A 26,644-nucleotide genomic window follows, 5' to 3' on the forward strand; every position below is an offset into this window, starting at 1 on the left:
GCTGAGAATGTTCTGTTTTTTGATCTGGGTGCTAATTAAACTTGTGCTTGGTTTGTGACAATTCATTGAGATGTTCGTTTCTGATCTGTGTAGTTTTATTTCCATCCTTTTTTTCCCCTCTCTTCTTAGAAAGTTAAGGGGAAAAAAAGTCCCTGTAGGTATATTTATGGCATCTGGCACCTCTTTCAGTGTGGTGGCATTAAAGAGGCTGTTCTCTGTAGATAATGAATGCAATGTATCAATTAATGGTAGTCAGGGGAGAGGAGCGTTCTGCAAAGCCCACCTAGGAGCTCCAGGAATCCCTGATTTGAACTTGATTGTCCTTAACAAAGAACCGTAGAGCTATTTACCTTGGGGTCCTGAGTTGCTAAGAGAGGTTCTGGACCCATCTGATATATATGTCCTTTATAGCCAAACTTCAGTTAAATAAATAAATGACTCCCTTATATCTTGACATTTTGGATATGTCAGAAAGAGAAGAAATAGAGAGTTCTACAATCCTCAGGATTGCCTGTGGCAGGCTTCAGTGCTTGAATTTGAAAGCATGATGTGTAGCTCACAGAGAGAATGAATCTGCCCGGGTGGAGAAATGTGGATATATGTTTGACAAATCAATTCCTTTTCTTGGAGGAGGAGAAAGGAGGCTCCCACAGAGGTCAGGCAGCTCAATTACCAGAGGCAAAGCAGGGCAGAAGAGGTCCAGAAGAATCAAGGAGCTTCCTCACACAAATGCTTGTACAGGGGCTTGCTGGCATCACCTGTTCAGCTGGGCACTACTGCAGCCAGCCTCTGAAATGAATGACATCCTCACCTCCACAAGTAGGGCCGGCCTCTGCCTTCAGTCTTACAGGTTCAGAAGCATCTTGCAAAATGTTTCTGAGCTAAAAGGCAGAGGGCTGTCTGATAAACAGAGAAAGACTCCCACTGGATCAGGGGAGACTGCACCATAGTGGTTCTCTCCTGTTCATTCAGCCAACTCTCTGTCCCTTAGTGCCTACGACTGGGGTCGCCTGCCTCTTCCTTTGCAGGCAGATGGAACTAGCATTTGGCACACAGGCAAGCTACAGAAATTATGCCCTCAGATCAGCAGCAGCTCATTAAGAGGGAAGAGCTGGGTTAAAACAGTAACTCTACCACTCATGAGCTGAATGACTTTAAGCAAGTTTCTTAAACTCCTGTGCCTCAGTTTCCTCATTGATTAGAAAAGCTTACTTGTTATAGAACTACTCCAGAGGGTTATGACAATTAAATTAGTTCATACTTACAGACCACTGGTAACTGGTATTACTTACTGACTTACTGACTTAGACTTACTGACTAACGTCAGCCACTGCTATGGTGCTGGTTGCCAGTGTGCTGCTGGAGTTCCTGCTATTTCCAGGTGCATAGCACAGGGGAGGACTCCCCGGGGAAAGGGGAGATGGCCATGGGACTTGTTTTAGTCAATGAAATGTAAGCAGGAGTATCGCATGTCATTTCCACACAGAAACTTTAAGAGTTGGGGTGAAGTTCACCCTATTTCTTTTTTCCCTAACTTGGGAAACACGGGGATGGAGCCTCCTCCAGCCTGAGGCCTCAAGTGGGGAGGATACACAGACAGTGCCCAGCCCCCGTAGGTGGACTCAGCATATAAACAAGAAGTAAATCTCCACTGAAATTTTCAGTCTGTTTGCTACAACATTTATCTAGCCTATTCTGCTGAACATAAACTGGTACCTAAAAATAACGTGCTGTCATAACAAAACCTTCAAATACAACTGACTCTTCAACAATGCCGGTGGGAAGTGCAAAGTCCACTTCTACATGGATTTTCTTCTGCCTTCGCCACCCCCAAGACAGCAAGACTAACCCCTCCTCTTCCCCCTTCCCCTCAGCCCACTCAGTGTGAAGACAACAGGGATGAGGACTGCCACTTAATAGTAAATATATTTTCTTAATAACATTTAATAACATTTTCTTTTCTTGAGCTTATTTCATCGTAAGAAAATAGCACATAATAATATTCCAAAAATGTGTTAATCAACTGTTCCTGTTATAGACTAAGGCTTCCAGCAAATGGTATGCTATTAGCAGTTAACTTTGAGGGAGTCAAAGGATACGCACGGATTTTCAACTGCATTGGTGAGCGTTGTTCAAGGCTCAAAACTACATGTGGTATTAGTTTAGGATTCACGGAGCATATGATGAGAAAACCATTATCAGAGGTGGAAGAATGGAGATCTCTGTTGTAGAGGGCTAAAATACAATAGAACCTCCATAGCTGAATACCTATCTACACTGGTCACCTCCTTAAGTTGACCTAATTGTCATAGACCAGACATGTACCATATATACAGATATATTGACACCTGCACACGTTGACCACTTTGTTACATTCCCTTGGGTGGACACCTTATAGAGCTTCTACCGTATGTGGTAAAAGTATTACCTGCTATACCCTAGAATTCAGGTAATACACTGTAGCTCTAGAGAAAGAAGTTGGAAGACAAAATTTGGGTGCTGGTGGTTTTCAGCTTCATTGGGTAACATAAGAAAGAGAGCAGTTCAGAGAATAAGTAGCCAGTTTACAGGCAGGAATGAAGAGAAATGCAGAGAGTCCAGAAATACGGAGATGTGGAGATATGGAAGAGGAAATGTTAGAAATAAAACTGAGAAGTACAAAGGCTAATTAAGCCTTTGCAGTGAGACTCACATGAACAGTTTGATCTCACATCCTTGGCCGCTATTTCTGAATGTCTGCGGCTATGTTTGGAGCTCAGCTCCGTGCAGAGTGAGAAGGTCTGCACCCCTGGTTCAGAGAGGTTATGGGCCCACTACAACCCTATGGTCAATTCTAAGACCCAGGATTCTCCTTACTGTGTGACCTATATCTGATGCCCTGTCTTATCTCACTTCCAGCCTCAAATTCTCAGTCCCTGACTTTGGTCTCTGTCAAAATTCCAGTGATTTTAGCTTCCTGTCCTGCTTCTCCTTCCTGAGGCCAGAGTCCTTCTCCTGATCCCTGAGCCCCACTTTTCTGTATCTATCAGCTACTGCCAGGCCTTTGGGATCCTGCAAACTTGGACCGCCACCATAAACACCACGTCTGACCATGGGCAGGCGATTCTGACTCCCTGACATGGGCCTGCGACTCTCCAACCCTGGTTACTTATCTTTCTGGGCTCTGATTGTCTTCTGCCAAGGACTGGCCAGTTCACAAGCCATAACATGGTTTTCACCAGCCCAGTGTTCCTCAGGACCCCCAATTCTGATCTTACCTTTGTCTAAACTTGGTGCCCAAAGCCACACACCACAGACAAATGGTATGTCACTCAAGTGAAGCACAGTCAGACCATCCTCACCCTCCCCTGAAGCTCAGTGCTTTGCCTTTCACCCAGCCTAACCACCTGCTCTCACCCATCCCACCCACCTGCTTGCAGCATGCAGCCAGCACCCCCTGAGCACCAGCTCCCGCCACTCTTGCCCTGTTGTGCCCCACATCCTGAACCCTTCCTCTTTGCAGATTGTACTCTGTTTCCAGATTTGTTCAGATCCCTCTGCTCCTGACCTCACAGCCTACCCTTATTAAGCTACTCCAGTATGACCTGTGGCTCCATTTCCAAGATAAAATTCTTACTTCTTCCTTTGAATTACATCTGCTTCTAACAAATGGAATACCCAAGCCCAGGTCCACATGACCTTTGGGTTAAATGCTGGGCCCTAGCAAGGTACTGAGATGATTCACGTGGTTGTCTTTCCCACAAGCACCTCTAACTCAGAGGATGCTCTAACTGGACCCTCACCATACTGTGGGCTGAGATTAAACTTGTGGTGTGCAAAAATGCCCAGGTGGTTTTCATGTGAAGGGATTTGAAGACACCAAAATCCCTCACCCTACACCTGAACATTTAATTTGCTGGACCGATATATACTTTTTAATATAATACTTATTTGAGAGCTATTAGGCACAAATTTTAATTAGTCATAATCCCTGGTTAATAACATGCTGTCAGTATTGAGTCTAGACTGGTCTTCTTTTGATATATTTCATTAACATTAGTAATCTTATTGATTCATTTATTTTTTAAAAAATATAGACTCATAAACCCAGGATCAGACCCCAAAATGAAGCTACTAGAAATAACCCATATCTGGGCAGCGCCTGTGGCTCAAAGGAGTAGGGCGCTGGCCACATACGCTGGAGGTGGTGGGTTCAAACCCAGCCTCGGCCAAAGGAAAAAAAAAGAAAAACTGCAAAATAACCAATATCTAAAATATTTAAGGTCATTTTAAAAAATAAAAGAATTGGGGAAAAGTGACCTGTGTCTACCTCAGGCACCATTCCTCATCTCACCACACTGGTCCACTGCTGTAAGAGAAAGAAAATATTGCCAGTTTCTTGGGTAATTCATGCTGGCTTTACCTGATTCTTGCTTCCTTTTCTGAGTGCAAATTGCCAGATAGCTGCCTGGTCTGACTTTGGGCAACTTCAAGCTTTTGTCCTCTCTCAACCCTGATGCGAACCAGGGACCCCTGTTCCTTGGCCACTTTGTGCCACGGGCTCTGGGTGGCATTCTCTTTCAAGGCTTAGATTTACCTGGTGCACGTTGAGTGCTGATATCTCTTCTATTCCCCATGGCCTCTCTCCTGGTTTTTTTAAATCCTATTTTCACAAAACATTAGTTTGTCACATCCCATTTTAGAATGTTTCCAATCTTTAAAAAATCCCACAGTTTGATTCTTTTGAATCTGAGAGTTAAAATGCACACATTCATGTTCCTATAGACGTGAAAAATTACATCCTGATGTGTCACCCCTGACATTAAAGCTTGCCTGGCTCACACACCTGCACAATTGCCAATTGTCTAATTTTTCTTCACAATCAATAGACGCCTGAAAAAAAGACACCTTAACATCTGCTGAGCTTTCAGGCAACTCATTATACGAATTCAGCACCTGGATTGTCTGCAGAGATCTCCTCGGTTTTCCCCAGGAAGAGAGTTGATAGGGGGCTCTGTACTCATCTATTCACTGGGGAATTGATACAGGCAAATCTCATAAATGTCAAAAGAAAATGCATTCAAGATGCTTCCTTTGGTACATTTCTAAGGGCAGCAAAGCTCATTCTTAAAAGGCAACAAGGCTATGTGGGGGGGGGGGTAATAACATAGCCAGCAATTATAAAAAAAAAAAAAGAGAGAGAGAGAAAGTGAGAGGCAAAGAGAAAGAATGTAGGAAGGAGGGAGTGAGGAAAGAGAGAGGGAAGTGAAAGTAAAAAGGGGGGAGGGAGAAAGGGGGCGCAGAGAGAGAGAGAAAGAAAGAGTAACCCAAACTGGGCTGAGTAAGCTGAAATCCACTCCTGAAGCTTTGTAGACTTTCCACTGCTGTGCCGTATGGTAGGCTCTGTGGAGAACACCTAAACTATATGACAGTACGGGCCTGTTGCTGTCACCAAGCCAATAATGACGCTATGGGGAGGGGCCAGGAAACAAAGGCTTATGAATCAGTGGTAGAGCCATTCAAAAAAGTAGAGACCCTTTGAACTAGCAAGCCTCTCCTTACCTTAACGTCATACATACTAGCAGTTGTATACATAATAGAGAACTATGGGGCGTGAATTACATTACAGAGCTGGAATACGATACCAATAAAATCTCATGAGTGTTAATAAATTTTCATCACAGATGAGTGTGCCGGACAACAAAGTTACTGTCATATCACACACTTGGCCCAGAGGAAGCATGTGTTTTCATCCAAAATGAGTTAATACAGACTGTTTTACAACAGATTACCTGGAACAACAACAAAAATTTTTCTCTGATTTATGACCATTGAACAGACATCATTTAAAAAGGAAAACATTTCTGTTTTCTTCTGTGAAAACAGCCTACTCTCCACCCTCACCCCCAAGGAAACAAACAACAGAAAACACTTAAATTGTCAAGTGAATCAATCATTAAGCAAATCTTACTTCTGCTGAATTTTTTCTAGCTCTGTCATCCTACAGAGTGACAATTAATCTATAAATGTCTTCACTTCTTTCATTCACCCAGCCTCAGATCCCACCCAAACTCAGAATCCACCCACAGAACGAAGCCTACACAGACTTTTTAAAAAAGACTTGGAATGGTGCCAAGCCAATAAGTGGTGGTAAAAATTGAAAGGACAAATCAACCCATCAAGTAAGAAATTAAGAAATGAGTTAATGCAGAAGCTTGGGATCCAAGGGAAAGCAGGGAGAACATTCAGATGGGCCACGCTGACTCACCCCAAGTTTCACTGGCAGGTTCAGAACTTCTGTTCATTTTTTTGATTCATTTTTATGAGCTTTGGTTTTAGTTCGTTTCTCCCTTCACAGATGGAGAATACGTGTCATGTTTATCCCATGGAGTGTGGGAGCATCACATTGTGCCAGTGGTGTTGAGAAGCTGGCTTCTTCTCATTTACCGTGAAGGCCAGGCAACCTCTCAGGGCAGCTGGAGAATCCAAAATTATGTGCTAAGTGCAGTACTGAGTTCCTTGCATATGAAACACTCACTACCATATATTTGAAGACTGACTTACATGTTGAGTCCAAGTATCTAGAAAGAGGAATAAAGAACAAAATCATAAGGCAAAAATCTAATAGAGTGATAGTTTTAAGGCACCATCTAATTATTTGCTAATATGTTATGTTTCCTTAAAAGGCTTAATAGTTTGGTTGTTTTTTTTTTTTCCAATCTTAGTCTTCCTTCTCTTTCTGTCTCATCCTTAACAGGAAGAACAATTCTGATGATTATGAATGAGAATACACAGTCCCTGGTGAGATCAAGACTTTTATTTCATCTCATTCATAAACCTCCCTGGGTAAGCTATTGGTTGATATCTAGTCCTAAATTATTCAGAGGAAATGGCATTGAAATAGTGTGTGAAATAACTGAGAGCCTGTAATAATATTTAGTATTCTTTTAATCTATTGTCCTGTGTCAAACCTTCCTAATCCTCCCCCCTTCCCCTAGGCTCAGTAATCTCTCCGGTGGCTCACACAAATCCCCCTCCCCATTCTAAATAATCCCTTCACTTCTTCTGCAGCAGAAGGCAGTCTTTTTTAACACACTTCATTCCATAATAAAATCTTTTCTTAAGCTATTTTTAAAGTGAACAGTTGTTTTCAAGGAAAATTATAAATAGTACCTCATTAATTGGGACCCAGCCTCAATAATGTGTGTAAAAATGCCATATCTGATCCCTTATGAGCACAGATAATTTCAGCTTTTATCACTCTTGCTCTTCTACCCTGAGGGTCTGGGTGGCCCACTTCTAAAACAGGTGTATTTAAAAGAATTTGGTGTAAGAGGAACCGACTTTATATGAATTAGCAAATGAAATCCAGGGACACATTTAGGCAGGAAAGTGACACGTAATGGAGACTGTAAGATATATTTTCTTCCAACAAAGACAGAAAAAAATTTCCATCGGTGGACAAAGAACAGATTTGTGTCATAGAAGGAACAGTTGAAAGAACAAGGAAATGACTGACCCAGAGCTAAGGTGGGTTGTGCTATATGGTAGTGAAATCCCCATTAGCTGATCATCTGAGCAGCTGGCTCACACTCCATCCTAGCTCTTACAGGGATTGCCTTATAAACTCTGAGGTTCTCCAATGTACATAACTATGGTAAGATCAATAACACAAAGAAGATATGGTCAGTTCTCATTGTTCACGGTAGTTTATTCTCTGAAGACCCTGCCAACTCTGAATTAGCAAGTACTAAACCTTTGCTCCTAGGGAAGACTCAGAGTTAAGTTCCCACAAGCTTCTGGTCATAATAAAAACATCCATGAGCTTGTTTTATATGTGTTTCTGTTAAAGACACCTTATTTTAATATGCATTGTTGATTCATTAACATTGAACTCATGGCCAACTGCACTGTGACTCCTGCCAGCATCAAGTTGCTCTAAGACACATAATGCAGATTTTCTCCAAAAGGCACAAACAACACAGGGACACTAAACAGCATGTTAGCACTATGTTTTGGGGCCATTTGTAAACAGGGGGAATCACCAAAAACAAAAGCACAAAAATGCACAAATTATGCTACTAAATAGACCCATGAAAGGGCTCTTGCTTATAGTACAAGAGCTGAAACAGGAAGGCAGAACATGGCCTTCTGAAGACCTCTGTTGGGAAGGTGCCCATTCAGTGACTCAACTTTTTTGCATACCCATGTCTGTGAACAATCACTAAAATATCGCCAGTATTGATCTGCTGGGTATAACTAAGTTCAGCTAATAGATAAATTCACAAATACAGAGTCTGTGAGGAATGAGGATCTGTACCTGTGAAGGGAAGGGAGCGATCACGGGCAACTTAGCCAGGGAAAGGGCTCTTGACAGCCCCCAAACTATGCTTCTAAGTCCACAGCCCCCCCTTTCCACAGTGGAGTTTGTTCTCTTGCTGAACACCACCATCGATCCTTCTGGGCAGGCAGCCAGTGGGGTGGCCCAAGCCACAGGAGTTTTGGTAGCTGTCGTATCTGGTCCCAGTTGAAACCTTCCATGAAAACCAAGACTCATCACAATTGGGCCCCTCTGGGTGAACTCAGGATTGCCCATTGCCACTCTGGAGGCAGAAAGTAGGGGCAGGGTCTACAGGATGTGGACAGGAAAAGCCTTCATGGTTGGCCTGGTTGAGGAGATGGACTCAGAACGTGAAGTGACATGTCTCAGGGCCCTTAATGGCAAGTCTCCCGCTTCCTGGCACTGTATCCAGCCATCCTCAGAAAGTGACCCTCTCAGAACTGGAAGGATTATTTCTGCTCTCAGTGGCACCAATGTTTGTCCCTCAGTGGACCAAATTACCTCATGAAAATGAGCCCATCTACATGCCGTCAGCCCCACCCCCTGTCTGGTGTTCACACACATATCCAAGATACGAACATGACCATTCCCACTGCAGTCTCATTCCCTAAAAGACCAAAATGTAGATTTTCACATTTCTAAAAATAAGCAGAAACAGAAAGACATGGACACAAAAAGCATTATGATATCTTTCCTCCAAACAATGTGACCAGAAGATAAAATTCTTTCCCTGTAGAACACCGGACTTGTTTCATCTGTATCTAGTATCCTGCAAGGAAGTGTGATTGCTTTGTTATAAAAGCAAATGGTATTTACATTTTTCTGGATTTTAATGGAATGATGTGTGCACATCCACCATTAGGAATGTGAGAATTGAGGCCCTGGGAGTTAAAAGGCTGCTGCCTGGTAATCCAGCCGCACTTAACTCTCTGGGGTTGGCCGGGGACTGGCTGGGGTGAAAGACAAGACTAACAAGGAGTGGCCACTGGGGCTGGTGTGGCAGCCTATGAGGTCCCTTCCAGCCATAACCACATCTGGAACCATTCTAATGCTCAGAACCTCCAACATGGGCCCAGGCCACTGCACGTGCCAGAGACACCATTCATCCTCTTGCGTGGCCAAAACAGGTATTTTGTGCTTGTGGGAGTGGCACTCACGTGGAATAGAGCAGGAATGGCTCCTCTTACAGTCCTGCAAACCAGTGACCCCCAACTTGAAGAGGAACACCAGTGCCCAAAAGCTGTAGTCCCCAACCCAAGCTGCAGACCAGTATTATCCGCATCACTTCCTGAGCCCTGCTTCCTGCCAGATAAATGGCAGCAGAAGCTCCTCACAGGAGGGTGAACGCTGCTGTAACTGCATGTGTGAGGCCTCCAGGGTGCATGCTCCTTCTGCGAATCTAAGGCCTGATGATCTGAGGTAGAGATCTCACGCACTTGAACCATCTCGAAACCAGGACCCCCACCTTCCCGCCCTGCTCCAGCCTCCAGTCCATTGAAAAACTGTCTTTCATGAAAGTGCTTGCTGGTGCCACCACATTAAAGGACTTGGCAGTCACCTAATTTAGTCACATGTACATAGTCCCTTACACTTTCTCAAAAGGGATTCACCTCTTCGTCACAAAGATAAACAATTGCTTTTCTGGCCTAGGTCCCATTCATCTCCCAGGTTCGTCATCTACCCTCCCATGCTTTTGTTGAATTTTCTTGCAATTTCTTCAGTGGGCCAGGCTCTTTCAAAACCCACAAGGCCTTTGCCTATGCGCTGTTCTCCATGCAGAATGCCCTTCTCGTCTCTCATCCCCTCAGCAATTCCTACATCTTCAGGTATTAACTGTGATGTCAGCATCTAGGGTCCTTTTAGGCAAGTCACAGAAACCCAGACTCAACTGGCTTAAAGAGTAACAGAGAGTCTCTCACAAAACACAAAGTCTCAAAGGAAGGGGGTTCCTCAGCTGGTGAATTCAGCTGCTCAAACACATTATTAAAGATGGTACCCATCTTTGCTCTGCCATCCTGAACCTGTCTCCTTAGCTCCTTTTTTTTTTTTTTTTTTAAGATACAGAGTCTCACTTTATCACCCTTGGTAGAGTGCCATGGCATCACAGCTCACAGCAACTGGGTTGCTGAAACCCAACTCTGGGTTTCAGTGATTCTCTTGCCTCAGCCTCCTGAGTAGCTGGGACTACAGGCACCTGTCACAACATCTGGCTATTTGTTTTGGTTGCAGTTTGGCTGGAGCCAAGTTTGAACCTGCCACCCTCGGTACATGGAGCCGACGCCCTACCCACTGAGCCACAGGCACCTCCATCCTTAGCTCCTCCATGGTTGTAGACAGCTGTTTCATGTCTAGGCAAAATGTGTGGTCACAGCAGCACTCAAGGGAAGAAAAGATGCTCACTCTCCCTGTGTGCCTGTCTTTAAGAGCAAGGAAGCATTTCTCAGACTCCGCCATCAGACTTTCTCAATTCTCAGTGACTAGCCCGGTGGAATAAAGCCGTGCCTAAATCAATCCCTAGCAGGAGAGGAATCACCATGATCAGATTAGCAAGGCACAGATTAAAGCAACAGAGTCAAGTCCACCAGAAAAGAAGATGGTTTGGGGCTGGCAACTGGCACTTTTCTGCAACACCCCCCACCCACATGGTTTTCGGTGACTAAGTCCGGTTACTGCTCCCTGGTATTTCTTCTATCAGGAATCTGAACACTATATTGTAATTGACTGCTTATATATCAACCCTCCAATCTTTGAGCTTCTATTTTTCTTATTTTTTTAATTTCAGATTAATATGAGGGTACAAACAATTAGGTTACAATGTCTGTACTTGTTAGGTAAAGCCCCTGTGGTAGTTGTGCCCACACCCAGGAGATGTGCCATATGCCCTTACATTGTGCCCATTAGATGGGAACACACCAATCCCCCTCCCATCTCCTCTCTTCTCCCTTCTTACTCGCCCCTCCCTCCAACTTGAATTTATTTCTCTTGTGTGCACGTGTCTACTGCCTTCGTATTAGTATTGAGGACATTGGATACTTGCTTTTCCATTCTTACAATAGTAAGAAGATACTAAGAAGAATGTGTTTCAGCCCCATCCAGGTTAATACAAAAGGTGTAAAGTCTCATCTTTTTTGTGGTTGAATAGTATCCCATGGTATACATACACCACAGTTTATTAATCCATTCATGAATTAATGGGCACTTGGGTTTTTTCCATTCCTAGTGATTGTAAACTGAGCTATGATAAACAATCTAGTGCAAATCCCCTTCTTTTCTTCTGGGTAGATGCCTAGTAATGGGATTTCAGGGTCAAATGGAAGGTCTGTTTGGAGTTCTCTGGGGATTCTCTATACTTCTTTCTAAACAGGCTGTATTAGTTTGCAGTCCCACCAACAGTGTAACAGTGCTCCCTTCTCTCCACCACGCCAGTCTCTGCAGCTTTGGGACTTTGTGATGTGGGATATCCTCACAGAGATGAGGTGATATCTCAGGGTGGTTTTGATTTGCATTTATTTCTCCAATGATTAGGGACAATGAGCATTTTTCATAAGTTTTTTGGCCATTCATCTCATCTTAGAGCTTCTTAAAGCCAGACATTATTATAACCTAGAACCTAGTATATGTTTGGGACTTAAAAATGAATAAATGAAGGACTACCTAGCTGACAGCATGGATAAAACAATAACCCTCTAATGTAAGCATTCTTATTCCAATTCTACATGAGGACAAATTCCCCTCCAGAAAAAGGGAAAGATTTCTCCATCATCACATGCAAGGGAGCAGAGTTATAACTTCACTCCAAGTTGAATGTCGGATCCAATAGAAATGAGAAAAAGAATGCCAGAGTATTAAATGGCCTGCCCAGTGTCTCAGAGTAGCAGCGTTGGAGACGTTTTCAAAATAATTTTCTTAATATTCACGAGGACTATTTAAAATGTATAGAGACACAGAGATAATCCCGAGACTTTTTTTTCTACCTGACTCAAATCTTATTCTGCCTTCAGCTTTTTTCATCTTAGAAACATTTATATAACAAATGGATCCCAATCTTTTGAGGATTCAGTTTGCAATCCTGACAAATTAAGGACCCTGAAGAATCAATTATTTTTACTTATCTCCCAGGCTGAAGGGGAGGAAGCCCTATATTTCTGGAACTTTGGCTTTGAAACCTCTTGAAAGTATTACAGAGAAGCCAAGGGAATTAGACAATAAGGATTCTTTCAAAACAGTAGGATTTAGAGGATCTTATTAGCGCCTTCATAATCTTACCTTAAGGCTATAGAAGGTATTAATTGGAGCAAAGGCATCCAGATGGAACAGCTACTGTAAGTCATCTATATTGTTGAAGTCTGTCTTTTATCTCTTTAATTTGTTACAATGCCTCACCCTCCACATTTCTTTCAGATAAACTATCCAATTCCTGACTCCCTGGTGTTTTGATTTGTGGGGGATTTTTCTTTTTTATATGCTGAGCACAAGAGAAGGGAAAAAATAAAAAAAAAGAGCTAGGCCAAGTGAATCAATGGCACTTGAAATCCCATTTCCTACCTTGATCAGTGGTTGATCCCTTTTAAGGAGAGTGGGATGGAGAACAGAGCAGACAGACTCTTGGCAACGGGAAAAACTCGCCCCAAGTATCTCTAGAGGAAGCTTACCTGTGACCTGCAAACCAAGCACCCAATTCTTACAAGAAATAATATACTTTTCCTGTACAGATAGTGCAAAATGCTTTAAAGTACGTTGGAATGGCTGACAACCCCTCTGATAAATGAAAGCAAAATGTACTAACCAGATCCTGTTCTTCCTTAGCGGCTAGGCCTCCAGAACCACTTCCATCTCACACATACATTTTTATAGTGAGGTTGAAAATACTTATTTTTTATTTGAAGTAATAATCTTTGGAGGAAAAAAAATGCCATAATCCCATCGGAAATACAGGGGAAAGGGGATCTTCAATCTTCAGAAAGGGAACAAAAAGCAAAATCAACTCCTATTACAGAAAAATTGGTCTTGATATAATTTCCTCTCCCAATTTGTGAAAGGTTTCTGAGTGCATTCGCCTACCATGTAATTCCTTTTTTTTTTTTTTTTCCATAAATGCTACCTTTCTCAGGGCAAACTAGGGAACTAAAATATTTCTCAAATTGAAGTTTTTATATCAATTGACTCAGGAGCTTGTTAAAAATGCGTATTCCTGGGTGCCACCCCTAGATCTACTGCCTTTAAATCTCTGAGCGACAGGACCATAAAACCAAAATGTGTGAAGCTCCTTGGGAGGTTCTTGTGCACATGAAAGTTTGAAGATCACGGACGTATTAAATCCATGGGCTTTGGAGTCAAAAAGAACAGGGTTTGAATCCTAATGCTACCTTGTCAGCTTAATAAACCAGGGGAATCAGCTACCATGAGGAGAGGGGACACATTTAATATTTCTTGATCTAATTAGGGAAAACAAAAGATATTTATGAAGGTCTGTGGCTCCAGAATTTCAGTTACACATAGATTTTATAGATTGTTAATCAACCAACTTTATTCAATAAAGAGGGTATCACAAGAATGGCAGGACAAGCATCACATGTGCTCAGTACTTAATTAGAACCAGTAAATTAATAACTATATGCTCACATGAGGAAAAAAACTCAATTAAACTCAAGTTGGGGGTAGGGGAGGAAGGGTTGGGTAAATTCTCACCTGTTGGCACACTGCGTGGGGATACGGCACACTTCCTAAGTGAAGGACACAACTACAGCCTGGACCTTCACCTTACAAAGGCAAACTATATGACCTAATTGTATATACCCCCATATTAATCTGAAATTTTTTGAAAGGTGGGACTTCGTGCTTTTCAGATAAAGCCATATTCAGTGTAATTGACCTACATAATTTTTGTTTTTATCTTCCTCGACTCCAGTCATTTTATCATCACTTGTGGGTTAGGTATGCCCTTTTTGCTTCTCACCAATTCTGAATATGTCTGCATGGTAGACTCGACAGAATAATAGCTATCAGTAAAAGATGACTTAGATGCCAACAGTCAGGCTCTCTGATTATTTTGATAGATCCTAAACTTAGAAACACCCAAAGAGCTGACCCAAGGAAGCCTGGGATCTGGGAGCTCAGTGCTTTGATTAGTAAGGATTCCAAAGTCTTTTTGTTCATAGTCTGGTTGACACTCAGCAGAGCTGAGGCCTTTACATCTAGTTATAAAATGAGTTAAAGAGAGGACCTGTATATTTCTTCAGCTTGCGCTGATTGGAAGAACAGAAAGCAACTTGAGCGAGCTTAAGGAAATGATGATGGTGGTGATGGTGGTGACAATGATGATAACACAGAGGGCATTTTGATGAATACAAGGATGAGTGAACAAGCAAATCAATAGAAAGATAGGAATTCAGGGATGCTTTTGGGTTTCATCAAAAAGAGTTCATAAATCTTTGTTCTAGAACCTTGATTTTACTTGATTCTATTCCAAGACATCTGAGAGAGAGAGAGAGTGAGTGAAACACTCTAATTTGGCCCACTTAAACTCACTTCTGCCCCTGGCCAGTGTACCATGGCTGGAAAGAAGTGTCCTCCCTCCAGGGGGAGTGTCATGGCTGTTCTGGAGAATGTAGTGGCCAATTGCCAAACCAGCCACCCGAGGCAGTCCCATTTGCTTTTACCATGATCAAAACAAAAAATTAATCAGAATGTAATGTAAACTCTCTGCAAATTAGAAACCTGTTAAGGTCAGGATCTATACCTGATTCATCTTTCTAATATTGCTCCTAAATGCTCGGTGTTTGAGGCATGGTTTTGGGCTCAGCCTCCCTCAGTTTGAATTGTCACTCCTCTTATTTGTCATCTTTGGGCACTTCTCTTAACTCTCAAGTACTGTTTACTCCTTTGTAAAATGAAGATAGTGCCCATTCTTAACTCCCAGGATTTTGCAAGCATGAAATTTAAATTCAGCACCAGACCCCGCCATTTCCCAAGCCCTATCAAGAAAAACTTCACCCACAGGCCAGATGGGAAGGTACAAACACCATTACCTGACAGCAGGAAGACTGTTTTTTAACCTGAACTTGTTGGATAAAAAATTATCTTTTTAAATCTAAGAGACATTCCAAAGGTAATTCTCCAAAGTGGTCCTTAGGCAATGAGCGGGACTCTATAGTGGACCCATCCCAACCCTCCATTCACTCTAGTCTATGGTGGATCTTCTTGGAATATCCTTGATATCTCATGCTTTGCTCCTGCTCTAGGAATTATATTTGGTATAAAAAAATGGAAAATTAGCTGGAATCTTGCCCTCTCCCTCACCCAACCCCCAGCCTCTTCCTCTCAGGGCTGGGAAGAGAAGTAGGGTTTGGGGTTTCCACTAAAAGTAGTACCTGGGAGGTTATGATCTGGGTAGGTGCAAGAAGACCCATGGAAGCTTAGGGCCACAGCCAGGGGACCAACATCTCTACTACCAAGCCTGCTATGGTCAAAGAGAATTGAGGAATGTCACTGGGCAGTGCTAGACAGCACTCTGACAGGTGTCATAGCTACCCTCAGGGGCAGAGCATCCCATACTGATTTTTGTGGGACTATGTAAACTCTTGTGTTCTTATACAGTCCAATCAGGGATAAATCCCAAATATCAGACTTCTCAGTGACCTTGGCTCATTGGGGCCATGGAGGTTTATTTAGACTTTTAATCTAAAAAGTGTGGCAGTAGAGTAATACCTCCCTGGTACATGCCAGCATCATCTGACCTCCTGCACACTTCATGTGAGTTTCAGGGCTCCCTTCTTAGTTCCTTCAGCCTCTAACCTACAGAATGGGGCCTGGGCAGGTAAGGGCAAGAACCAGAGAAGCAAGGAGAAACCTTCAGAAAGGGGCCAACAGCAGAAAAGACAGGTAGAGAATAAAAGGGAGTCCCAGGAAAGAACCAGAATCACCAGAGAGGGAAGGGCTTGGAACAACAACATCACAAAATAACCCCAAACCAAGATCCTAATAATTACATTAACAACTGCTTATTTTTTAAGATGACCTAGGCACTGTGCTAAGGATTTTATATACATGGATCTCACCTAATTCTTCCAAACAACCCTGCAAGTCAAATACTATTGAGAACCCCACCTTATACAGAAAGAGAGTCATAACTTGCCCAGGACCTCCCAGTTGGTCAGGAAACAGCTCACATGCATCTTGAAGCAGCAAATTCTCTGATCTCAATAGGGAAGAATGGTAAGAAATGCTGTAAGGGAGGGGCTAGACCATTCTGGTGGTATTTTTCTTTCCTTCTTAAGGATGATGGAAGAGGCACACAGACCTGACTCAAGGTCCAATCAGTGTTTTGTTATTCACAACCAATATGTCCTGTAAAGTCACTACCAACCCTAAATTAGTGAGTCCTGAACCACTGCTCCTCGCAGAAATGCAGGGTTAGGTTACAGCCAGCTCCTGAGCACAACATTTTCATTAACAGATTGATATTGTAATCCTGTTTCCACAAGTTTCTGTTAAAAGATAACTTATTTGATATCTATTGTTGACTCCTTAACATTGAACTCCCAGCCAATAGCACCATATCTCATGCCCAAATGAAGTTTATCTAATTATGGCATATTGTCTCTGTCAGGCACATTACAGCCTGCTTATGTTTAAGAACCCTAGGCACCAGCTCAGCACTGCATTTAGTGGCCGTTTTAAATAGCAAAATCACAACAAAAGCACACAAATAGGAAGACGTGGCACTAAGTAGACTGTAAGGATGCCCATTTAGCATGAGCTGAGACCAGGAGGCAGAGTCACCTTGTTTGGCCTCAGCTGAAAACGTGCACAATGGACAAACTGAATTTTTCTCAGTTCTATCCCTGTCCACAAGTGACTGCAAAAAAGCTGCCAATATTGATTTGGGGCTTGCAAATAAAGTTGGGGATGTAAGGAAATTCACAAGTACGGAAATTCATGAGTAAGGAGAATTGACTGGTACTTCTTCACTAGCTGTATAACCTTAGACGAGACAAACATCCAAGTCCATCTGCTCATCTATAAAATGGGGCTAATCCCCATCTGCTCTTAGGGTTTCTGTGATGGTCATGATGCAAGAAACCAGGGTGGTGGCAGCTTTGTGAAATGGGCTGGGGAAGCACTCATTTCTTCTCTCTCTATAGGCACAAGGCATGAATTATCTCAAATCCCTACAACAGTTAAGGAGTCCCAGAAGCAAGGCTAAGTGAGTGCTCAAAGCCACACAACTTAAAAGCATCTGATCCAACACATTTAGAAAGAAGGATCCGCTTTAATTCCTCCAAGCCCACTGCTAAAATAAATGCTATGCACAAACTTGGTTGTCCATACTCTTTTTCTTCCTTTTTCCCTCTCAATCCCTCTTCTCTCAGCCCAGGGAGATTGGCTACAAGAAGGAGAAAAGGAGCCCATTAGTCTAGACCCTGGCAAATAACATCACACAGCAGGCCTGCCTGTGGCGAGTTCATGAAGTCAAGTACAGGCGTTGAATCCCAACATGTCACGGTGCTGAAGTCATCTTCATCTTTCAGCTTTTTCCAGGCTATTCATTTACCAAATAGACAAATATCTGCATTTTTGTAGATAAAATGAATGCAGAAGGAGCCATTTCCAAAGATAGATGACTGTCCTTTTTCCTTCAGCAAAGTTTAAAAAGGTAAAAATTATCATATTATGGGCACGGTGGTCATGGAGAGAAAATGAGGCCACTGCTCAACAGGGGAAATTGCTCTCCTTGCCTGGGAATGTTTTAGCATTAAATTAACTCTCCTATCTCCTGCCTGCTAATAGGAAAGCTTTCACCTCCCGGTTTGGCAGGGGATCTGCATTTGCATTTAGATGGAGCTGTTGTAAAGATGGCCCAGCACAGGGGCCTCCATCCCTTATTTACAATAGCAGCTGTGTGATAAAATGATTATCACATAAGTGGTTGTTTTGCTGGTTTTAATAGGGCTGGAACCAGAATGGGAAAGGCTGTCATCTGAATTAGTCTATGAAAGGAAAGGATAGTTTCTCTGTGCAGTGAGAGCTCTGTGGCCTCCTTGACAAGGGGTGGGAGTAGCTATCCCCCTCCCATCTCCCAGAGCAAGGCAGGACAGCCGGCTGCTGGTAGAAAAGGCAGCAACAGAGGCTGCCGCTGCAGCTGCTGCAGTTAATTTCTGAACAGATTTCATGGTACAACTTGCAGACCTTTTGTACCTTATTTGAAATAAGCACAACATGGATTGTTGTTCCCATTTTTCAGATGAGAAAACCAAGACCAAGGAGAGTACAATGCCTCTCCCTTGGCCATACATAGAAAATGGCAGAATTTAGACAACTGCATCCCAACACAACACACTATCTACTCCCCATAAGCCATCTACCCTCCCAGATTCTTGAGAACCTCAAATGAAAAACAAAAACAAAGCAATGAACTGAGAATCCGGGAGCTAAAATCCATTCAAATCTCTGCAGTCAACTCGATGGCTTTAGGCGGCTCCCCATCTTCTTTCTTGGCTTCAAAATTTCTACCCATAAAAGTTAAGGATGTGGACAAATGTGTTGGTAAGAACAGCTGACCTCTCTTGCCTGAATGTTTCAGCTCATTCCAACCTCACGTTTGTGCTTCTCTCATGTGAGCTGTCTTGAGAAAGTGTGCAGCTGGTGCAGCTGTCAGGGAAATTAGTCTGTTCCTAGCTCTCCAGCAGTGTTTTTCAGACATCAGCCACCTGCACAATCACCTGGAGGGCTTGTTGAAACAGTTTGCTGGGCCGCATCCCCAGAGATTATGATTCAGTAGGTTTAGGGTGGGACCCCAAGAAATTGCATCTCTAACAAGTTCTCAGATGATGCTGATGCTATTGGCACAGAGATGATACTTTGGCAACTACTGCTCCTATCAATGCAGAATTCTGACTCCCCCCTTTTTGTGCCATAATGACAGCTCTGTCCATTCACACTATTTTTGTCCACCTGTGACGCCACCAAATGGTACAAGCCCAACCAATGAGGTATATTTCCATCCAAGTACCCTTATGGACTAAGAGTGACTACAGTAACTGACTAAACCAACCTGTGGGCAAGAAAACATGGTGTTGAAATATTGTGAGAAATCCCTCTTTTGTAGAAACTATAAAACTAAATCTTATAAGGTCTTTGGAGGGCTGGTCAAGTTACATGCATTGGTTGTTGTCCTGTAATCAAATATAACTTCCCTTTATCTGGGAATAGAAAAGGATACAGATTTGGACCCGCAATAACCAAATGGATATAGAAGAGGGGGATGCACCCAAGGATACCTGGGGCAACCACAAATGAGAAGCCCTGCCTTCAGTACAGATATCACCTTGTCCCTCTTGGTCTGGAAAATGGTCATGCTACTTGGTTTCTGTGCCACTTCTCACAGAGTGGAATTCACCCACACATCCCAGTCCAAGAGGAGGGTTATTGGAAGCACATTCCTTGTATCTATGGCTGGGCCCCAGAAATTCCCAACCGGTTAAGATAATGAGATGGTTTCCAAAGCTTCCTACAGGAACTGGATTCCCTGTGACTGAGCATCCCAGTGTTCAAGGCAGGTTATCCATCATGGCACAGACAACAAAACTATCCTCAGAATTACCAATGGCTTAACAAAAGACAAAAATCATGGCTGGCTAGGCAGATCATAGTTCTATCCTTAAACCCCATGAAAACAGAGGACAAGAGAAATTAAGGGGGTGGCTGGGTCAGCTCTCTCAGAGGCTAGCTTTTCCAGACTGGTCCAGATACTTACACCTGAGCAGTAAAGTAGAAACCTCTTTATCAATCATGCTGAAAAAAGACAGAGAGAAGCAGCCCAAAAAGTCTCAGACAGGCTGTTCTCAGTCTAGAGTCCTTGGTCTCAGGATGGCGTGCGGCCATTCTCTGTCTACCGCACACATGCTGGACCCAAGTACCCACTACAGCCCCGCTCCATTGCTGCCCAAGGACTCTGATGAGAAGGACCTATGAAGGAGGACGAATGATCCGAGAGTGTCCTTTTGGACTGAGCACTTGGCTCACATGCTTCCAGAAGCCCTTTTTTGTGCATTTGTTATATGAGATGGTTTGTGAAAGAAAACAACATCTCAATTTAGCTCTAACGGAATTATGTTTTCCAGAATCCCCTTCCCTGCATTTTTCTGGGTTAGCACGGACCTGCAAGACATTTTACACGAGATTTGGAAGGCAGGCCCAAAGCAGCGGTCATATTCCTTATTTGCTCCACCATACCAGGAACCGGGTGCAGTGCCTGCCCAGGTGGGCTGTCACTCATCTGTGGCACACCTGGTTGGCATGGTGACATAACCTGCTAGTCATATGGCTAGTAAATGATGGTGCTGGCACCCCAACCTTCAGAGTCTGATGAACAGGGTAGTCGGACCTCAAATCAGAGCAAGGATTGGAAAAGGAGCCTTCTGGAAATGCACCATCTTTAAGCTGAGAAGATACAAGTTTCCCTCCATTTCCTGGTCTTTTAAATAAACTAGACACACAGGTAACATTTAAGAAAACTTCAACTCACTGTTGCCTTGCCAGCAGAAAACATGGGGGGTCAGCAAAGGCAGCTGGGTAAGCGAGTGCAGCTGAGTGCCCCTTGCTAAGGGAGTGAGCCGGGGTTAAAAGATCACCACCTGCTACTGTTGCTGCCCCTCTTAGCCCCTGCTGTGGGGTAATGACCCCTGAGAGAGAAGAGAGAAGGCAGGACAGAGTGCAGAGGGAGAATGTAGATAAAAAGAAATCAGAAAGCTTTTTCTTTCATGTTTCAAGTACCAAATTATACTTGACATTTGAATTTTCCCCAAGGCTCACTTCCATAAAATCATGCCAAATTACCCTGAAAGGGTTGAAGCTTCCCGGAGAGACTTTTGCCTGTAATCAAACAGGTTTCCTCCATTGTTCTAGACACACTGAAAGGGTCCCAGGGAGAAGAGGGTGGGAGGGCACAGGAGAGCAAACTGGTACGCTCCGAGGTCGCACTTCTGGGCAGAGGCTCTCTGGGAAACTGAGGATGGAAACGGTCCATCCAAATGCAGACATCTCAAAGAGCTGGAAGGGTATGAAGAGGCCAGAGCACACTGATGCAAAGGGACATGGAATAAAACTCATATTGGCTACCATTTACGGAGGTTTACTGCAAGCCGAACGTGACTCATTTGAACGTCACATCAGCCATAGTAAAGCAAGTGCTATTATTATTCTCCTCAGTTTGCAGACGTGAAAGCTGAGACTGGGAAAGATGAAGTCATTTATCCAGTCATTTTTAGGTTGCCAAAGCCTGAGCCCCGGTCATGACGTACTGCCTGAATGAACAGGAACAAAAATGCCTTCGCAACCGGGTGAGCAGAGGCACAACATAACACCAAAATTTCACTGGATAGTCTCATGAATTATTTGATTGAAAATACCAGATAGTCCAGTTGCAAGGGCCTTAACCATGCACCCATGACCCCAGCAGGGGGAAGCCAGCACCTTGCAATGTGAATACTGCATCCTTACTCCAAAGTTGGAGGTATTTGTTCAGTCTATATGACATGTGTGCTGCTATGCTTGCTAGGAGCCTGTCAGAACCCCCAGCCAAATGGGCCCTTGACACCCTGTCTAGCTTTTGTTGGTTTCTTTCACAAAAGGAGGGATCGCTCCACTATTACCTGTTTTCCACCGCCCATTGAACTACAGAGCATGCGATGTTCCCTGCCTTGAATTACAGTAGAACCTCTATAAGTTGACCACCCAAAGGACTGAAATAAACTGATCAACATAGGGTGGCTGTCAACATAAGGAACTAGGCCTGCTGTACTGATACGGACATGTGGTGCATGTCTGGTCTATGAAAATTAGGTCAACTTAAGAAGTATAAGGGGGTGGTCAAGTATGGGGGTTCTACTGTATTTAGGTCTTTCTACTTAGGACTCAATGGTGACCCCAATCACTTCCAGGTCTCTGCTGCCCTTTCTATACCAAAATCTTAACTCCCACTGACATTCTCTAGGGCAAGGCCTGCATCTGGATCAGTCCACCTAACCTTGGGCTCCCTTGTTCCTTGCATTTTCCCCTGGCTCCTGGACCAAAATATTTCATTTTAAGGATATTATCTCTCTCTTTACAGGATAAACTGAGGCCACTTGCTAATGCTTAGTGACACTGCTCAGCTTGTTGCTTCACACAGAACAGATTTTCAATGAATATTTGATTTGAAACATTAACAGTAACTCATAGTGATGAACTGTAACTATGAGCTGGAGGTTATCACCACCCCAAATCCCTTGTCTAAAATATGGTAGAGCTGTGAAGGGAGGTGTTGCATGCCAAGGGGCCTCAGAAAGCAGCTTCTGAAATGGAGAATAAGGCTATAAGGAGAATACGGTGGCTCATGCCTGTAATCCTAGCGCTCTGGGAGGCAGAAGCAGGTGGATTGCTTGAGCTCACAGGTTAGAGACCAGCCTGAGCCAGAGCAAGACCACATCTCTAAAAATAGCCAAGTATTGTGGTAGGCACCTGTCATCCCAGCTACTTGGGAGGCTGAGCCTAAGAGTCTGAGGTCGCTGTGAGTTATGATGCCACAGCACTCTGCCAAGGGCGACAAAGTGAAACTCTATCTCAAACAAAACAAAAAAGGTTGTTAGGAAGAGCTATTGGGATATTGGGATGGCTACCTACGAGAGGGAAGGGAAGGAAGAAAGACTGGGTAGATGGAGAAGCAGAACTTTAGTGCAGCCCCAGGGAAGGTCTCTACATACCTTTTGGGAACAGGAGTGACACTGGGGTGGCACCTCAGAGCTGTCCAGAGTTGGAGGAAAGGGGTTAGGACTTTATACCCTTACACTGGTCAGTCACTGGATTCTGGTTGCCCCAGGAAGGGCATATGGCCTTGAGAAAGATGGCTTTTTTCAGCCAAAGCACTATGGAAAGACAGCTGAAAGTTAAGGGTTATCTATTTAGCAATACTTCCAACAGAAGAGGAAGAAACTTTTCATTTCTCAAGAGAAGACCTGAGTGGTACATCCCAGGGTCCACCACAGAGGCAGACAATACCTCCCCCAAACAGCCACTCAGCCAAGTCTGCCCAGTACTGCATGGAGGTGAATGGCACACACTCTAGCTCCATCACCTTTGTCCAAAATAGCTGTTCACCATCCTTCCCTTCGTGCTACTTCCCCATCCCAAAGCTCTGATCTATGTCTTTGAGGTAGTCTCACCTGCTTTTTAACTGAACGTTTTATGTCAAGCCAAACAAGGCAATGCCAGCTTCCCCTTCTGACCCTAGCAGACAATCAGGTACTAAAGAAGTAAAGAGACTCAGGATGCAGGATACCAGGCCGCAGCATGGTAGAAATCAGGGAGACACAGAGATCAGACCCGAAAAGCAAGAGTAGGTACAGTCCGTGAGATGGCAACACGGGGTCCAAAGATAGGAGGTCGGTGCATGATGCCAAGAGCCCGAAGGAGAGGAACAGAATAGTGCAGGACATTCAGAGGTCAAGCTTGGGGCAGCAGGAGAGACAGCTGCTGTGGGAATTGCAGGGTCATCAAAGACAGATGAGCTGACTCATTTCTGCTCAGGGGCATCGCCTTTTGGCCTGGGGCCCAGACAGCCTCTTTCTAAACCCCATCTTCAAAGGCACCAGCTTAAAAAAAAAAAGTGAAAGCAGGATGTGTTTTCTAAAGTCTCATTTCCTAAAACCTAAATGGCAAGTCAAGAATCAGTGAGGCTCTTCAGGCAGCATCAACTGTTGGACCTGGAAAGAAGCCCGGAGAGGAGCTACTGAGGCTGGTGCGAGGCCCTTCCCGGGGAGCAGGAGGCAGCCCACGTGCCAGCTTCTCCCGGGAGCTCTGGCTTCTCCTCAGACCCAGGCAGCTCTGGAATACACTCTCCCTCCATGTGTGTCCAGAGCTTTCTTGGGTCTCATCACCAAGACTCTGACTTTGCCAACTCATACCGGCATGTGGGCCCAGGATCAGCCCTGGTGAAACACATTCTGATGTTCAAGGGAAATGTGTCCTAGACTCAAAGAAACATGGCAAGTTTTCCTGTGCTCATGCTTAAATGTTCATACCATTAAAAGGCTGTGAAGAGATGCATGTAGCTTGAATTTAAACATTAAAGATGGTTTTACCCCGGTCCCTTATGTAAAAAAAAAAAAAAAAAAAAAAAAGCAGCTATGAAGATATGGCATTCAGGTCTCCTTCTAAGAAAGAACTTGCAGTTCAGCTGGAAGGAGCACAGATGGATGTCAGCCCTGGCTGCAACATTTGAGCTAAGGCCGTGGTCTTCCCAGAAAGTCCCCAGTCAATAACTAAGGTTTGGGAGGGCACCAACGCCTGGCCAGTTGCACCCAACTTGGGACTTCTCAGTGGAATCTCTGCACTGCGCTCCCCATGCAGCTGGCTCAGAGTTTCTCACAGTGGCATCATCACCTCAGCCTCCCACCCTTCCTTCCCCTTCTCCTTCCACAAGCGTCAGCCTTGCATAATGATCTGAGGGAGTTCTTGGTCCTGACAGATTTTCCACTTGACCAAACTTTAGTCAGGCTCCTGAATCTTTTGCTAAACCTATCTGTGCACTTCCTTGTAAAACCCACTTTTAGCAAGAACTCTACTAAGTCCATTTAGCAAGAGCCCCTGGTCCTTGACATCTACCTGATCATGCTCCAGATCTGACCAGTTTCTTCATCCCCTGGCTGATGTCTGGTCACCCTGGCCTGTGTGCAGCAAGAATCCTGGTAGGTCAGTGTAGCCAGAATCCCCCTCACCCCTGCTATTTCTTCTTGGTAATCTTCTATCCACTGACCTCCACACAGTCCTTGGCTGTCAATTCCCACCTGCCCACACTGTATTAGGACTTAGGCCCAATCTTTCTCCCCTACTACAAAACTCCATTGCAGTGGTCCCTATACCTATCACGCTGGTTCTGAAGGAAGTCCTCCTTATTGGGCTTTAACAAGTGGATTGAACAATGTTTTTCACAACAGCCCTCATCATAATGGTCTGGAGGCTTTATCAGCTCCTTGTTCCTATTTTTCTTTCACAAGTAAAAACTCTAACTACATCTTGGCATCTGCTTCCCGGGAGACCTGAACTGATACAGTATCCGTCTACAGATCAGGATACTGAGATCCAGAGAGGCCAAAGAACAAGCCTTAGGCTGCCCTACAAGATAATATAGAACAGATAGAATTTATGTCTTGAGAGATGAATATCACGATCTACCACACAATAGTTCCATTCCTGCTAGTGCACGAATTGTTTAAGATTCCACATAAAGATGGTTGATGCTGGACCTGGGCAGACCTGAAAACCAGAAATATTCAGCTCCATGCCAGAAATCAACAAGCAAGCAGTAGAGCTAGTCTGTCGCCCAGGATGAGGCAGTCAACACAGGTATCCGAAGATCATGAGACTCATCAAGAATTAGGAAAGTAATGTTCCGAAAATTCCAGTCCTGAATGATAGTCTACAAATAAGAAAATGGGAAACAGGAAAATAGGGAACTGGGACTAGCTGTAGGTGTGCTCCTTCCTAGGACTACTGGCCAGGGTCTTTCCCACCCGCCCCACGCTGCTTTTGAGAGCTGCCCGGCCTGAGCCAGCCTGCCCCGCTGAGCCAGCCTGCCCCATGACATCACAGAGGCAAAACTGACAGATGGGACCTGAGAAAAGCCAATTTCCCTCTGTCCCCTAGTTCTTCCAGTTAGAGCAGCAGGATCCCAAATCACAATGTGAACTGCTATTGCTGAGATGACATTCCTTGGTCATTTTCCAAGTTGAAGGGACTTTCAGAACGGTATGTTGTTTATAGGCTCATGTCTCACACAGAGCAGAGAACAGAGACTGCCTTTTAAAAATGACACTTCCCCCTTGTGTTGTCAGTGTTTCTCAGCATCGCAGAGTAGGCAGCACCCTTTCTAGCATCGAAAAAATCCAAAAGACCCTCTCCCCCCAAAGTGTAGTATTAATACCTTTTATCCAGTATTGGAAGACGTGAATAGTAACTACTATGAAAAGATACAATAAATGAGGCAATTCTTTAAAATAAAAATGCATTTTATTCATCTCAATATTTAAAAATACTGGAAACATTAGTAATACATAGGTGTGCATGATGTTGAACCTGCTGAGTCATAAGAGAAGGCTTTTCTAAATATACTCTTCACACACATGGCATCACACCCGAGCCTGAGACAACGTTGACAATCCCATTATACAAACTCTGCCAGATCAGCAGTTGGGTGATGTTTTGAACTCCTTTCTAAGCTCATATATAGAAAGACATAGAAATTCAGTCGCCTTAAAGGACAGTGTCTGAATCCCAAACCAGAAAATG

Source organism: Otolemur garnettii, unplaced genomic scaffold (assembly GCF_000181295.1).
Source record: "Otolemur garnettii isolate 467f Iridium unplaced genomic scaffold, OtoGar3 scaffold00077, whole genome shotgun sequence".
Classification (NCBI taxonomy): domain Eukaryota; kingdom Metazoa; phylum Chordata; class Mammalia; order Primates; family Galagidae; genus Otolemur; species Otolemur garnettii.